The following is a 14,448-nucleotide window of genomic DNA, read 5'->3' as shown; positions in this document are numbered from 1 at the left end:
CTAACAATAAAATATTCAAGAAATTCACCATTTGTACTTGCAATTTGCTAAATATTGAACCAACTAACTGCTCCTATAGTTGCGGTAGTGTTCCTATAGTTGCGTATGAGTGTTCCTATAGTTGCGGTATAAAGTGTTTTTGAAACCAATGAGTTCTAAAATATAAATTCAATCAATTCACTAGCATTTTTGAAAATAGTTAACAAGTAGGGAGCCGGATCCTATTCTTGGCACTTTTGATTCACTTCGGCAGTGGGGTTTTTCGAAAGCTACTTAGTTCTTATTTGACCACAATATGCGTCGCATTAAAGTGCTTCTTATTGCAAGGTTTCAGACAATTCGGCCGAGATAAACCCCCCATGCCAAAGTGAATCATGGGAGTTCCCAAGTAGCTCTGCAAATAATGAAACATATATTTATCATATATTTTATGTTGTAGGTATTTGTAATACATAGCTTGCAGTAAAATTAGTCTTGATTTCGGCACATAGAATCTTCAAACATTCTGACCCATCATTCAATCGATAGTTAAAAAATATAGTCTATGAACAACAGTGGCGAAAGTATGGGTTTTTTTTATCTGTGGTTTTATGGTAAAGAAATAAGTGGAGCAAGTTTGATGCTCATTACAGTATTCGCAATAATTGCATGCTAAGACAAACAGAACATTGAATAATCAAATATACCAAAATCTTGTAAAGAACAAATGTAATAGTTTTTAGGGAAATGAAATAATATACTAGAATATAAATTCGAATGCAATCCAATTTATAATATCATTTATTCATATATTACAATTCATATCAATCGAGATGTTAACCTTAGTTAGATAAATTCAAAGTTTTGAACAAATTAATTCCATTACGTTTTGAAGCAGCTTTTTTCAGACGATTTTCCTGTCGGAGGTTTTCACGTTCCTGCTTTCTGATGGCCAATTCCTCTCGTCGACGTTCACGCATTGCTGCTTTGAATTGCTCAGCTTCTATTTTTCTTTGCGCGCGTTTTTCGAACTTGTCTTTCCTCTGTTGAGCAGATATTTCTTTCAGCTTTTCCGCTTCCACTTTTCGAGCAGCTCGCTTCTCAGCATTTTCCTTACGTTGTTTTATGACGTCTTGCTTTTCCTCCTCTACTCGACGAATCTCTGCCAAACGTTCGCCAGCCGTAAGAACAGGGTAGAATTTTCTTTTGTAGTTGCGGTGTTGGCTACTCCGCTTAGGAGCTTCTGGGCAGTCCAGGAAGTCAGAAATGCTACATTTTCTTCTGAGATCCACTCTCTCATTTGTGATATTTTCCAATACGGAGCTTACTTGCTCGAGTGCGTCATCATCAGCACCCAACTGATGACTTGAATTTCTTGGTGTTCGGCAAAATGGTTCTTCTTGGTAGCACAGTTCATCAACGATATTTGGATACACAACTTCAGGTTCTAGTGATGAACCACCTAAAACATGCATAAATGTAAATTGTGTGAGTTTCTGAAAATGTACTAGATTCTCAAAACTACATACTTGAAACAGCATCTGTAGAGTTTCCAATGTTATTATTCTATACACAGGAAGTATTCAAGCCTTCTGATTCTACGCTTCCGACTGAATTTTCGATATATACGAGGGCCGTATTCCAGAGATCGCTGTTTGATGTCACTGCCGTTTCTTCAAATTCTGGCATAGAGTAATTGTCTTGGATCTCATGAGAGGTTCCATCCGACGCAATTATATCAACTGGAAGGAGATCATGATGTAAAAAATGAAGGTAATTATGAATTATCGTTTTCAATTACCTGGCATTTCTTGGATTTGTTCTTCCGATAAAAATGGTTGATAATCATCGGTGTCATCAATAACTTGCATTGTATTGATCGGATCTACGTTGAAATGCTGTGAGCAGTTGTGAAATGGTTTCAATAATTTTTCGTAAAGCTTCTTAATAACGATTTCGTCTTCAGATAAGTCCAAAGTTGATGTTAGTCGTTGTAAACGCAGCTCTCCGATATCCTTCAGAGCTTTCTCGATTGTGCTGTAAGGAACAATCACGGAATCCGTAACGTAAGAAGGAATTGATCTCTGTTTGTCTCCAATGTGTGAGTTTGTTTGTGGATCATGGTTAGCAGTTATTGATTCGATTGGTTCCTGAGCTACTGCAATGACCTCGGATGCTTCTGGATATGTTTGTGGAGCAGCGATTGGTTCGATTGATTCCTGAGATATTGCAATGACCTCGGATGTTTCTGGATTTGCTACTGATTTTGCAATGCATTTGGTGTAATCAATATTGTTGGCATTATATGGAAACAATCCACACGCCTTGAAACCGTTAACAATACTGCTTTTTATGATTCCACGATTCATTGCGTCTTGAAGGACTGCTGCAAAGTGGTGTAGAGACAGGATCTCTCCATTATGTGAGTCGTGCCACTCTGACACCGCCGCCTTCCAAGCTGTCTTTAAGGGCTTGAATATTGCAACATCAGCGGGTTGAGTTATTCGAGTCGTATTTGGGTATAACACTATTAGAATTATTCCCAATTCTAGGCACAAATCAGCCACATTTGCCGCCATGTGTGAAGCATGTCCATCGACGAAATAAATTACCGGAAATGTTACGCCTTTCTTAACCAGGAAGGGATGGAATACTTTTTGAATATACAATTCAAAGTTCAAAGCATCCATCCAACCTTTGTCGCTTTTACCAATGCCCCAATCTGCTGGAAATGTTCGCAGCAGATCTGTACGTATTCTTTTTATCGGTAAAATGACGTCAGGTGGTACAATTGAACCATCCGCTGCAAAACTAAACATCACCGTTACATTAGTGTGACTGCTTGCGTGTTCAACTTCAAACACGTTTCGACTTCCGCGGATGGCCAACACTGCTTTCGTTTTTGGATGTAGAAAAAACGAAGTTTCATCACCGTTGTACACTCTCGACGGGTCTTGAAGGATGTCTAATAGGCCACGTTCCTCCAAGTATAATGAAACTTGGGTGAACCAGCCGCGAATGTCGGCCTCGGATACTTTGGCACTAGCTGAAGAAACAGCTTCAGGTGTCCTCAAAGTGATAGATTTGTGTCTTCCAAGGAATCCGTTGAACCATTTCCGTCCTGCAAAGTACTTAGCTTATAAGATGAATTTGGGTATCATAAGTGATGCAGATCTTACCGGGTACGTTGTTCTGAAAAGGATTGGGTCTGGAGGTGGCATCAAAGAAAGATTTGATTTTGGAGTTTAAGGTTTCTTTTACAACTGGGATGCCTCTCTGTTGTCGTTCCTCCAACCACACAACGAGCTTTTCCTCCTCCTCTTTGGATAGCACTGTTGCAGGGCCTTTCCGAGTTTTCTTGCTCCATTTGCTACTCAACCTGAATCGGATGGTAGACTCTGGGATACCGAACGACTTCGAAGCACGGTAGATTGACTGTCTCCCAGTTTTCACGTTCAGTACGGCCTGACGCACTGCATTTTCATCGTACTGGATACGCTTACCAACACGCCGCTTCTTTTTTTGACCCGATTTGTCTTGCGATGCCATTCTAAAATAAACTGGTAATTTATCTTATGTACAGATAATATTAAAACAGTAAATGTACTTACTGAATGTGCTCAAGTAACTGTTAAATTGAGAAAAAACGGGTTTCACGCGAAAATTATTCACTGTAAATGCCAAACTGCAGATCACGAAAACATAGCGCAACTAAAGGATCACAGTGTGCTGTGGTGTACCAATAGTGGAGGTACTGGTTTTATCGTTATTTTGTCATTATTAGCTATGTTTCAGGTTTAAAATGATAAATAGACATACTACTTAGGATGTTGAAACATTTTCATTGAATATTTGGGTCAGATAATTGTGATTTTCATTGTTTCGTGCAAGCTTGCTACTATGAAAATGTTAGTGAATGGAGCGTGTTTGAACCGGTGCATGGAAAGTTTTAATTTTTGAAAGATACGTTCACTTTTTATACGGAACTAGTGCTCCACAATACTTAAATTAAGAATATTTGTTACATCCATCATGTTCCAGAAGAAAGGTCAGTTACAAATAAGTTAATTATTCCTTTATTAGGCCCATACCGCAACTATTGGTGCTACCACAACTAATGGATCATTGACCCCACATGTCAATGGTTGCTACTCCGTGATTGATCGGAACTGGTAAGAATTGCACTAGGATCCAAATGAATAAGGGATGGGAGTTTCCGCTTACTCTCGGAGTGCAATTTTAGCAGATCTAATATTAGTGATCAATAACGGCGCCGGCCAAGTTCTTACCATCAGTTGGGATGACGAAGGAATGTTAGGGTGTAATGATTGGGGGGGTGTTTATTAGTAAGGGAGGAAAAGATCTGGGAGTCACCTTTGGTCGATGATGCGATCCATGGACAAGGGGAAAAAATACGACTTATACTTAAAGCTAGTTTTGTATTTTTGTCTCGAGCAGTTTTTAGTGGAAGATTTAAAAAAATACGTCAACATCTGCAGTGTCGAACTATTCAAAAGATTTTTTTTATTAATGGCGAAAACAGAAAAATATATGTATATATTTTAAATTATATAAAAAGGAATTATGCCCACACTTGTAGTGACGAAGAATGCATAGTTTGTTTGAAAATTACATATGAGTATTACTGTGCATTTTTGTCTAGAGATGAAAAGTTTTTGGTAGAAGGTAGAAGTTTTTTTTTAAATACGTCAACCTTCATAATGTCGCAAAATTCAAAAGATATTTTTAGTAATGTCAAAAATATATGTATCTTGATGCCGACAGTTAATCCCAGAATGATTAATCGACATATAATGAAAAGTATTCATTATTCCATTTATTTGGTTAATTTCTATTACAGACAAACATACGTAACACTTAGAACAATTTCACTTAAACTTCATCGCCCAGTTCACAGCATCATCATCCGGTGAACATTTTTCTCGAAACGCTGTTTATGCATCAAGACCTGCAGATGACGTGGATAATAAATGCTATGCTCGAAGATATGCCAAAGAATCATTCTGGTACAATATAAGCATGTTAAAAAAATCTTTTTCAAAAACCTTGTTTTATAACTAGCCTGTAAATTCAACATGTTGAGGGCTAACAAGATGAAAACCTAATTCTACTACTTTAAAACCAAAATGGCGTCAAAATCCAAGATAACCACCAGGTTTTTTTTGACTAAAAAAAACTCCTATTGGTTACTTGACCAACGAAAAACTTATTCTTTTTTTGTACAAATGATGATTGCACTCTCCATATACGTAGAACATAATTTGAAAAATCTCAGGATTCAAAACCAGCGGTGCGCTAGTGGTGATGAAACGGGTTTTTTTTGACGAAATTCAAAATGACGGTCAAATTCAAAACAACCGCCAATTTGAATTTCAATTGAAAGCTACATCCTCCCTCTATACGATGCCCAACTAACAATTCAGAGCCACAAACAAGCATGCATGTTTAATTATTGTTCAATAATGGTAATGGCAGCTCTATAAATAGCTGAGAAGGTGCTTTTTTAACACAAACTTAGATCAATGTTCAACGTTATGCATTAGAATGAACAAAAGTTGAATCGCCACTTATCAAACGTTTCCAAAGATTCTCATTCGACTAGTCAAGATTGTTCTACAAATGAGCTGAACAAGACATGTTTCCCCCAATTAAAAAGCCAATATTCCACTAAACAAATGTGTATGTATAAAAGGATATTCAAAAGACGAACTAACGTTTTACTTGCGTCGCACTTCAGCTATTCCCACATGTTTAACATAAGCATGAATAAGAGCTGAATAAGTATCTTATAAAATCCAAATTCAGCTTCAGTATATTATAAGAACAGTTGATCCAATAGAGGCCAAAATGACGATTAACAAACACATTGTTCAGCAATAAATAAGCCTTGTAAAAGCGATCACACTATAGCTAAATTTCATAAAATGGACAAAATATCCGTGTTGAGTTCCGAATGCATTTCAAAGCTCATAAATTATGCTTTCTTAAAACTTTTGAAATAGCTGTTCAGAAAATAAACATGGTCAGTCTCCAGAAATGCAGAATTATTGTGAAAAACAAAAATAAACATTTAAGCTAAGTATTCCGAGTAGGAGCAAAGTACTGACAAACAAAGCGTGATATTGACTTGATTGACATAAGAGATAAAATATCTGAAGACAATATCAAAATTTTGTTCCTGGAACTTCTAAACCTATGAAAAATTTGATGTACGCAGATCTAATGAATAGCTCGCAGCTATTGGTAAAATCTTGCAGAATCTATATATGACATGCCAATTTTGTTCTAGTAGTTTATTTTAGATATCATTTCCAGATATTTTATATCATATATCTATCAAGTGAATATCACTTTTAGCTATCCATATTATATTTTCTATTGCTAAGCTTTTTTCACCTGCTCGGGATGTTTTTCCGTACAAGAAAAATGGAAATTTCTTTGACAGAATTGATTAAATAAATTTCTATAGCCAGCTACATTTGAAATGACATTTCTTCACAACTGAATAAATACTGCGCTCTAAAAAACAAATGATTTACTTGGCCATTTCCGAAAATAAAAATCGCATCAAGATATTCGAATATTTTTCTTTTCAGGTGGGTTCTGTGGACTAACCCTTCAAATGATTCAAATATATTCATACAGAGAACTTTTACTTCAATGCATATGTAATAGGTTTATGAAAAATACAAATAAAAAAATAATCGAACTATAATTTATAAAATTATTTAAGTTAATTAATCAGTTTTGAACAAACTAGCACTTAATATGAAATAAGATTAATCATTTCAGACTGTTTTTACTTTGTGTAAATAAACATTATTTTGACCAACATCGAAATAAATTTTCTCACTGTGCGCTAAAAATAGCCGACTGAACTCAGCTTGGATCAGCACTAAACAGCAGCTGAATAATATGCTTGTTCAGTTGTAGATTGGCGTACCATGTGTTGATTAGACGTTGTCGAATAGAAGCTCGAACATGGTCAATATTCAGCTATGAGAAGTTTATATTTTGCACTGGACGGTATAATCATCAATTCTAGGATGGCGCAGATGGCAAGACATACCGCTGACGATTGGAAGGTCTCGAGTTCAAATCCAGTATACAGGCGATTTTTAAATAAGATTGTTATACTATCATAATAATAATGCACTCTTCATTTATAAAGTGCCTAGAAAAATATATTTTTTTATTTTTATTTAATTAATTTTAGACCAGCCGTATAAAAGCTGAACTAAATGCTTGTAAAACGTTTTTAAAACTGAAAAATAAAGTTGGTATTCAACGACATGCTTTAAAGTTTCTCCAAATTTGTGTGAACAATGGTTTAACAAAGGTTGGTAATGGAAATTATTAAAATGTTATAAAACATGATGCTGGATAAAACTGCCATAATGGTGTTTGTTAAATGAGTGAATGTTAGTTGGGTGGGTGGTATGAATAAAAAGCGTTGAACTTTACGATATGTAACATCTACTAAAAAACGAAATCCACAAAGTTTACTACACTTACTGGTTTGAATAAAAAGCCTTTCGAACATGCAGTACGTACTGCTTTTGAACATGAGCTTTTACTACATATGGGTAGCAGTGCTTGCTGCTGCACTAAAAAAAAAAACATTCAGAGTGCAGAGTGATTCTGCACATACAGAAAAATCCATTCAGAGTGACGCTTAAAATTAATACAATCATGAATATGAAGGAAATGCATGGAATCTAATCGATTACACGACAATTTGCACAAATTCATGAAGGTGCTGCAATTTGATAAGATTTGAAGTGTAATTATGCGATTAGTCTTGTATTCTCTTTATGTATATGATTTTATGATGATGGTACATCAAAGAATTTAGACACCAGAGTTTGACGAATTTTCGAATTGTAGCCTAAAATCTATGAATAAATCTTAAAATTACAGCTATCAAACTAGGAATCACATATTTCCAAGCACCAGACCAAAATTCTGGTGAAATTGCGGTAAAATTTTGAGGCTCCCCGTCTTCTCGAATTCGGGAAATGTTTCTGTGATATTCTCGTTATTTCGGTGGGGTTCCTGATAGTATTCTTGTAATTTCTAGAATGTAGAGACTTTTATGGGAATTGTAGTAACTCCGATGGTAGTTGTTAGAATTTAATGTGAATCTCCCATAAAACCCCAGGGTTCACCCAACTATTAAAAATCTTATCGACCTCACAAAAAAATACCTATTGGAATCTAGAAAATAATTATCGACATTGAAAAGGTTTACATGAAAGCTAAGGTTTGAAATTCCAACGGAATTAAAGATCAACGGAATCTTAAAGGTTTTCACAATAATTCCAAAGAGTGATTTCATTTCATTTATTTATTTAACATCTAAAGCTAAGTATGCTGTTTCGCTCAAGAAAAGTAAAGAAATTCCTTGACTGAATAGGTCAAGAAATATCCTACAGAGAGCTCCCTTTGAAATGACATTTATTCTCAATTGCATACTGCGATCAGAAAAACTTGATTATCTGGACCATTTCTGGGAAGAAATTTTCCATGCATCGAGATAGGCGCTTCCTTTTCTTGTCAGTAGCAAACCAGCCTTAAACAGATAACACTGAATCAACAATTTCACGCCACAATACTCGGTTCGTGGTCGCATCTCTCTATCCTCGGTTCTGCCCCACGCTCGCCAAATCGATATGCACTTGATCCGCCCACCTAGCTCGCTGCGCTCCACGCCTTCTTGTACCAACCGGATCCGAAGCGAACACCATCTTTGCAGGTTTGCTGTCCGGCATTCTTGCAACATGCCCTGCCCATCGTATCCTTCCAGCTTTGGCCACCTTCTGGATACAGGGTTTGCCGTAGAGTTTGGCGAGCTCGTGGTTCAGCGTTCGCCGCCACACAACGTTTTCCTGCACACCGCCTAAGAAGACTCCAAGTGCTTGTAAGTCCTCCTCGAGTATCGTCCAGGATTCATGACCGTAGTAGACTACCGGCCTTATGAGCGTTTTGTACATGGTACATTTGGTGCGGGGGTGAATCTTTTTTGACTGCAGCTTCTTCTGATGTGCCTTCATATTTAACGACTAACGTTATTGTCAGCCGTCAGCAAGGATCCAAGGTCGTCGTCGGCCTCGAACGTATCTTCGTCTATCGTAACACTGCTACCTAGGCGAGCGTTGTCGCACTCGGCCCCATCAACTAGCATGTACACTGTCTTGGTCGCGTTCACCACCAGTCCAATTGGCTCTGCCTCGCGTTTTAGGCGGGTGTACAGATCTGCCACCTTTTCAAATGTTCGGCCGACAAAGTCCATATCATCCGCGAAGCAAACAAATTGACCGGATCTCGTAAAAATCGTATCCCGGCTGTTAAGCCCGGCTCTCTACATTACGCCTTCTAGCGCAATATTGAACAACAGGCACGAGAATTCATCACCTTGTCGTAGTCCCCGGCGGGATCCAAACAAACTGGAGTGTTCGCATGAAACCTTCACATAATTTTGCACACCTTCTATCGTCGCTCTTATCAGTCTCGTAAGCTTCCCGGGAAAGCTGTTCTCGACCATGATTTTTCATAGCTCTACGCGGTCGATACTATCGTATGTCGCCTTGAAATCGATGGAAAGGTGATGCGTTGGGACCTGGAATTCTCGACATTTTTGGATTTGTCGTACAGTAAAGAGCTAGTTCGTTGTCGATCGGCCATCACCAAAGCTGGCTTGATGACTTTCCATGAACTCGTTTACTACAGGTGACAGACGTCAGAATAATACTTTGTAGGCCGCATTTAAAATGGTGATCGCTCGAAAGTTCTCACAATCTAGCTTGTAGCCTTTCTTGTAGACGGAGCATATTACCTCTTTTTCCACTCCTCCTGTAGCTGATCTGTTTCCCAGATTGTGCCTATCAGTCGGTGCAAACAAAAGGCCAGCCTCTCCGGGCCCATCTTTATGAGTTCAGCTCCGATACCATTCTTACCAGCAGCTTTATTGATCTTGAGCTGGCAAATGGCATCCTTAACCTCTCTCAAAGTGAAGGCTGGTAGGTTTCCGTCACCCGCAGTACTGACGAAGACATTTCCTCCGTTGTCCGACCCTCATTATCTGTGTTCTCAGCGCCATTCAGGTGTTGTCAAAGTGCAACAATAAACTTTCCAATAGTCGGTCTGAATTCCTCCTCCTGGCCAACCTAACGTTAAGATCTCCTATGATGATTTTGACGTCGTGGCTTGGGCGCTGTCGTACTCACGTTCGAGCTGCGCGTTAAAACCGTCTTTATCATAATCAGTGCTTCCGGAGTGAGGGCTATGCACGTTTATCATGCTATAGTTGAGGAACCGGCCTTAACTCCAATTTTGCACATTCTCTCATTGATCGGCCTCCACCGGATCACGCGCCTCTGCATATCGCTCATCACTATAAAAGCTGATCCCAGCTCGTGTGTTGCTGCAGCACTGATGGATGGTATGGTTACCTCTAAACGTTCCCACCATTGATCCCTTCCAACAAATTTCCTGCAGCGCTACGATGCCGAATCCGCTGTCCTTCAGCATGTCGGCGAGTATGCGTGTGCTCCCGATGAAGTTGATAGATTTACAGTTCCAAGCAAGTACCGAGCTTTCAATCGCTTGTCCCTCTACGTCGCTGTGGTCTTCGCCGATTGTCCCGGTTCGTATTCTCTCGTTGATTATTCGTTGCTTGATTTTTTACGGCTGGCTTGTAGGGTCTGACACCAACTTCCTAGATTTCCAGAGGACCATTCCCCCTAAATGTTCGGAGGGCCATAGTGCACAGTTTAGCTTAGAGTCCTTCTCTGGCACTTGAACGATGATCAGCCCCTGATATAAGAAATAGACGCTGTTGTGAGCCGCTCCTAACGTGGAGTACAGACGCTCCAGGTTTGCTGAAGCAAAACCGAAAGCATAAGCAAAAACAAAAGCAAACCCCTCTTCCCTGTCAACATACGACCAAAGTTCAAACCGCGATTGGTTACCCGATCTTCCCTAAGGTTACTCGTACCCCGGCAAATACCGCGAGGTGGTAGGGATAGGTGTTGCTGGGCAGGAGACTAAGGAAAAATTGACGGTATACATTTATGAGTATAGATGTTATTCATAATCCTTCGAGAGATAACTTTGAGCCCTATTCAAAAGTTTGTCTCATAAGCTTGTGTTTTTAAGAACAAAATTCAAACTTGTATTCCAAAATTCATAAATATGGCATAGAACGGCAGACAAATGTGTGGCCGTCAGATTTCATGGAAACTACCCACAGTGCTGCAACGCTGCATCTAACTTTGCGATGCAGCACCGAATGACAGAGAAAATATAGCCAGGGCATGATGGCCAACGTCGGTGCCAGCTCCGAGAGCAGATTAATTGGGAAGCATTTTTTCCGCCCTTCTTTCGTGAACAGCTCTGGTCTTTGGCTATCTTGATCATCAGCACCGGTGACCAACAGCAGCTATATTTTTTTTTGCTGGAAGGGTTGAAAATGGAAGCCAACAAAATTGACATTTTTGCGTGTCTCAAGGATCAAATTATGTGTCTCTAGTAGATTTGGGGTTGCTGAATCTGGTGCCGTTCTCAGAAATGTTCCAGCACGTCACAATTTTCAGCTACAGGTCGCCAAAGTTGTATAAAACACTGGTTTTATTAATGTTTACATGACATTTAAAGTACAATTTATCATACTTTTTTGTAATCTAATCCACCAAACACGCAAAAAAGAACTTGAACTTTCATTTCAGACATAATTTGATTAAAATTGCGCGATTAAATCTCGATTAAACCGATTTTTTTTAACATGCTTGCAGTCTCCATACAAAATTCTTCGTTTCTTCTATATGGACAAATACAACAATTCTCTAAACCATCAAAAAATAACTTTTCCGTATCGAAAGTAATGCAAACTTTGATGATAAGTTTTGTTATACACATAAAGTTCGAATTCTGTGGCAAATTAAGCCAATATATTACCTTACAAGCTGGCAAACTTGCATGCAAGTTGGCTGAAATAGTCATTTTTTGCATTTTCAACAGTCAATATCTCAAAAACTAGACGTGCTATGATATTTCTGAAAACGGCAATGGATTCAGCAACCCTTAATTAAGTGAATAGCGGTATTTTGGTGCTGGAGACAAAAACGTGTTCCGCAGTGTAATCCAAGATTAATAGATCAGCACAAATGAAATTCAGTGACTTCGATCCAGGAGTGCCTACTCCGTTCTCAATTGATGATACATACACAAGGCTGTGTTCCTCGAAGAAGCATTTTGGGACAAATATTATGCAATATTTTCACTTCAGACTTACCTGAATTACCTCAAGGATGTCAAACATCTCTGTTTGATGGTAATACATGCCTTTCTGCTTACGAACGAAGCCTGTGTGCAATCTGTAGTAGATTGCAAAAAAGGTTGGATATTTTTTCTTCAAATTTGCAAAAAGGAATGTTTCTCTTTATGCTATCAAAAATAGACTTCACACAAACATTAGACAATACATAAATGACAACACTATTGTCAGTTCATAATTTTACACAATCATTCGTCATTGTCAAAGAGAGTGAGGATTTTGTTAAAATGTATAAGCTGAGATTCACACAGCTTTACTCGAGAAATAAAATTAAATCCTAACACGATACACATGGGGCCTTCCTTAGCTGAGTGGTTAGAGTCCGCGACTACAAAGCAAAGCCATGCTGAAGGTGTCTGGGTTCGATCCCCGGTCGGTCCCGGACCTTTTCATAATGGAAATTTCCTTGTTTTTCCTGGGCATAGAGTATCATCGTACGATATACGAATGCGAAAATGATAACTTTGGAAAAGAAAGATCTCAGTTACTTACTGTGTAAGTGCTCATAAGAACACTAAGCTGAGAAGCAGGCTCTGTCCCAATGAGGACGTAATGCCAAGGAGAAGCATGGAACACATGGTGAATAAATCATGATAAAAACCATTCTGACTTGTTTAAACAACATTCATTGCAATGTTGCTTAAGGGTATGCGAAATACCGAATGATTCCGTCAAATACGCTTCGAAACGAAATTCCGCGGAATTCCACGGAACTCATACAGGCGAAATTTTTAATTTGCTATTTCGTTTCGTTTCGCCAAATTGTTAAAATATTTCCACGGAAAATTGAAAACAAACGGAATAAAACGGAATTTCGCGAAATTCTAGTTTAATTTCGAACAAAAAAAAAGCCAAAGCGCTCGCTTCTAGTTCAAGCTACAGTCAAAAATGGGTCCGTATTATGGATCAAATCGAATCATATCATGGATCAGAACACTATAACAGCAAACTATCTGCGAGGCAAACGAATGGTGTGCCAGTGAAAGCATACGTTTTGGCGTTTCTTTAGGAATCGTCTTATCTTAGATTCATAACTGTGGTATGGGTTCCAATGCCCCACATATATGAATCAACGCTTCTAGGTATATGTATGACATTTTATTTCCTACGAACGGAACAAATGTGTTTAAGCATGTTATTGTTGATTACGATGCTGTATAGATTTATGGTTCGCGTAGGTAAAATGGGTTCTGCGTAATTGCAACTCTATTTGATGAGATATTCTCCGTTTAATACAACTTTGCCCCATATCTGTGTGCAGCGTTGCCAACCTTCCAGATTTGTCTGGCATATTCCAGATTTTTGAGGCCCCATTTTACAAAAATCTGGAAGATCCAGATAAAAATTGAAACGAATTTTTAAGGTTTTGTAAATAATTTGTAAGGTACTCCATATACGAGATAAGCGATCCAGACTTTTCCAGACAAATTTTCAAAATCTCCCAGATTTTCGAAAAATTGATTTGGCATCCCTGTCTGTGTGCTATCCATAACTGTGGGGTGACTGTAGTATTGACTGGTCCGCAGGATATGATAAACCGCACTGCTGTTGTAAAGTTTTAAAAACCGCCCATTTGCCCTAAATTCCTCGCGGCGAATAGCCCAGGAAAGGAACAACTGCGTTTGATGAACAACCGCAATCTTCCATAAGAATGAAGAAAGCAAAACCACGGTTATTCGTTTCCTCCGGGGAACATCGCGTGTCCTTTTGAGCAAATCCGTTAATTTATCTCAAAAATTGTTTATACACAAATGTCAAAAAGAGCTGCGGAGCGTGAGTCCCTGATGTTCTGGATTTGCTCAGGTGGTGCAGATCATTGAGTTCTCTCTCTTGCTTTCCCGCTGTGACGTGACTTTTAACTTTGCATAAGAACAGCGGGAGAATAGAAGAGAAAACTAAAAGAACGCATCAATTATTCGCGCCACATGAGTAAAGGCTCTCCCAAATCAACGCGATTTTTTCCGCGACGGCGACGAAAAATCGCCGCGAGTTTGTTGTTGTGTCATAAAACTCTACATGTAGCAGCGAAATCGCAGCGATTGTTTGTCGCTGTCGCCGTAAAAAATCGCGTTGATTTGGGTGATCCAAAGCCACACCTCAAATCTTCAAGAGCA

At 38.7% G+C, this 14,448-nt stretch overlaps 1 protein-coding gene across 14 annotated transcripts in view; it reads right to left on the bottom strand.

The window, feature by feature from the left end:
- Positions 1–14,448, bottom strand: part of LOC5575783 — a 336,132-nt gene that overhangs the window by 168,780 nt on the left and 152,904 nt on the right. The gene's annotated exons all lie outside the window — the stretch shown is intronic.

The sequence above is a fragment of the Aedes aegypti genome, chromosome 3 (genome assembly GCF_002204515.2).
Source record: "Aedes aegypti strain LVP_AGWG chromosome 3, AaegL5.0 Primary Assembly, whole genome shotgun sequence".
NCBI lineage: Eukaryota > Metazoa > Arthropoda > Insecta > Diptera > Culicidae > Aedes > Aedes aegypti.
This window is presented reverse-complemented; position numbering and strand designations above follow the sequence as displayed.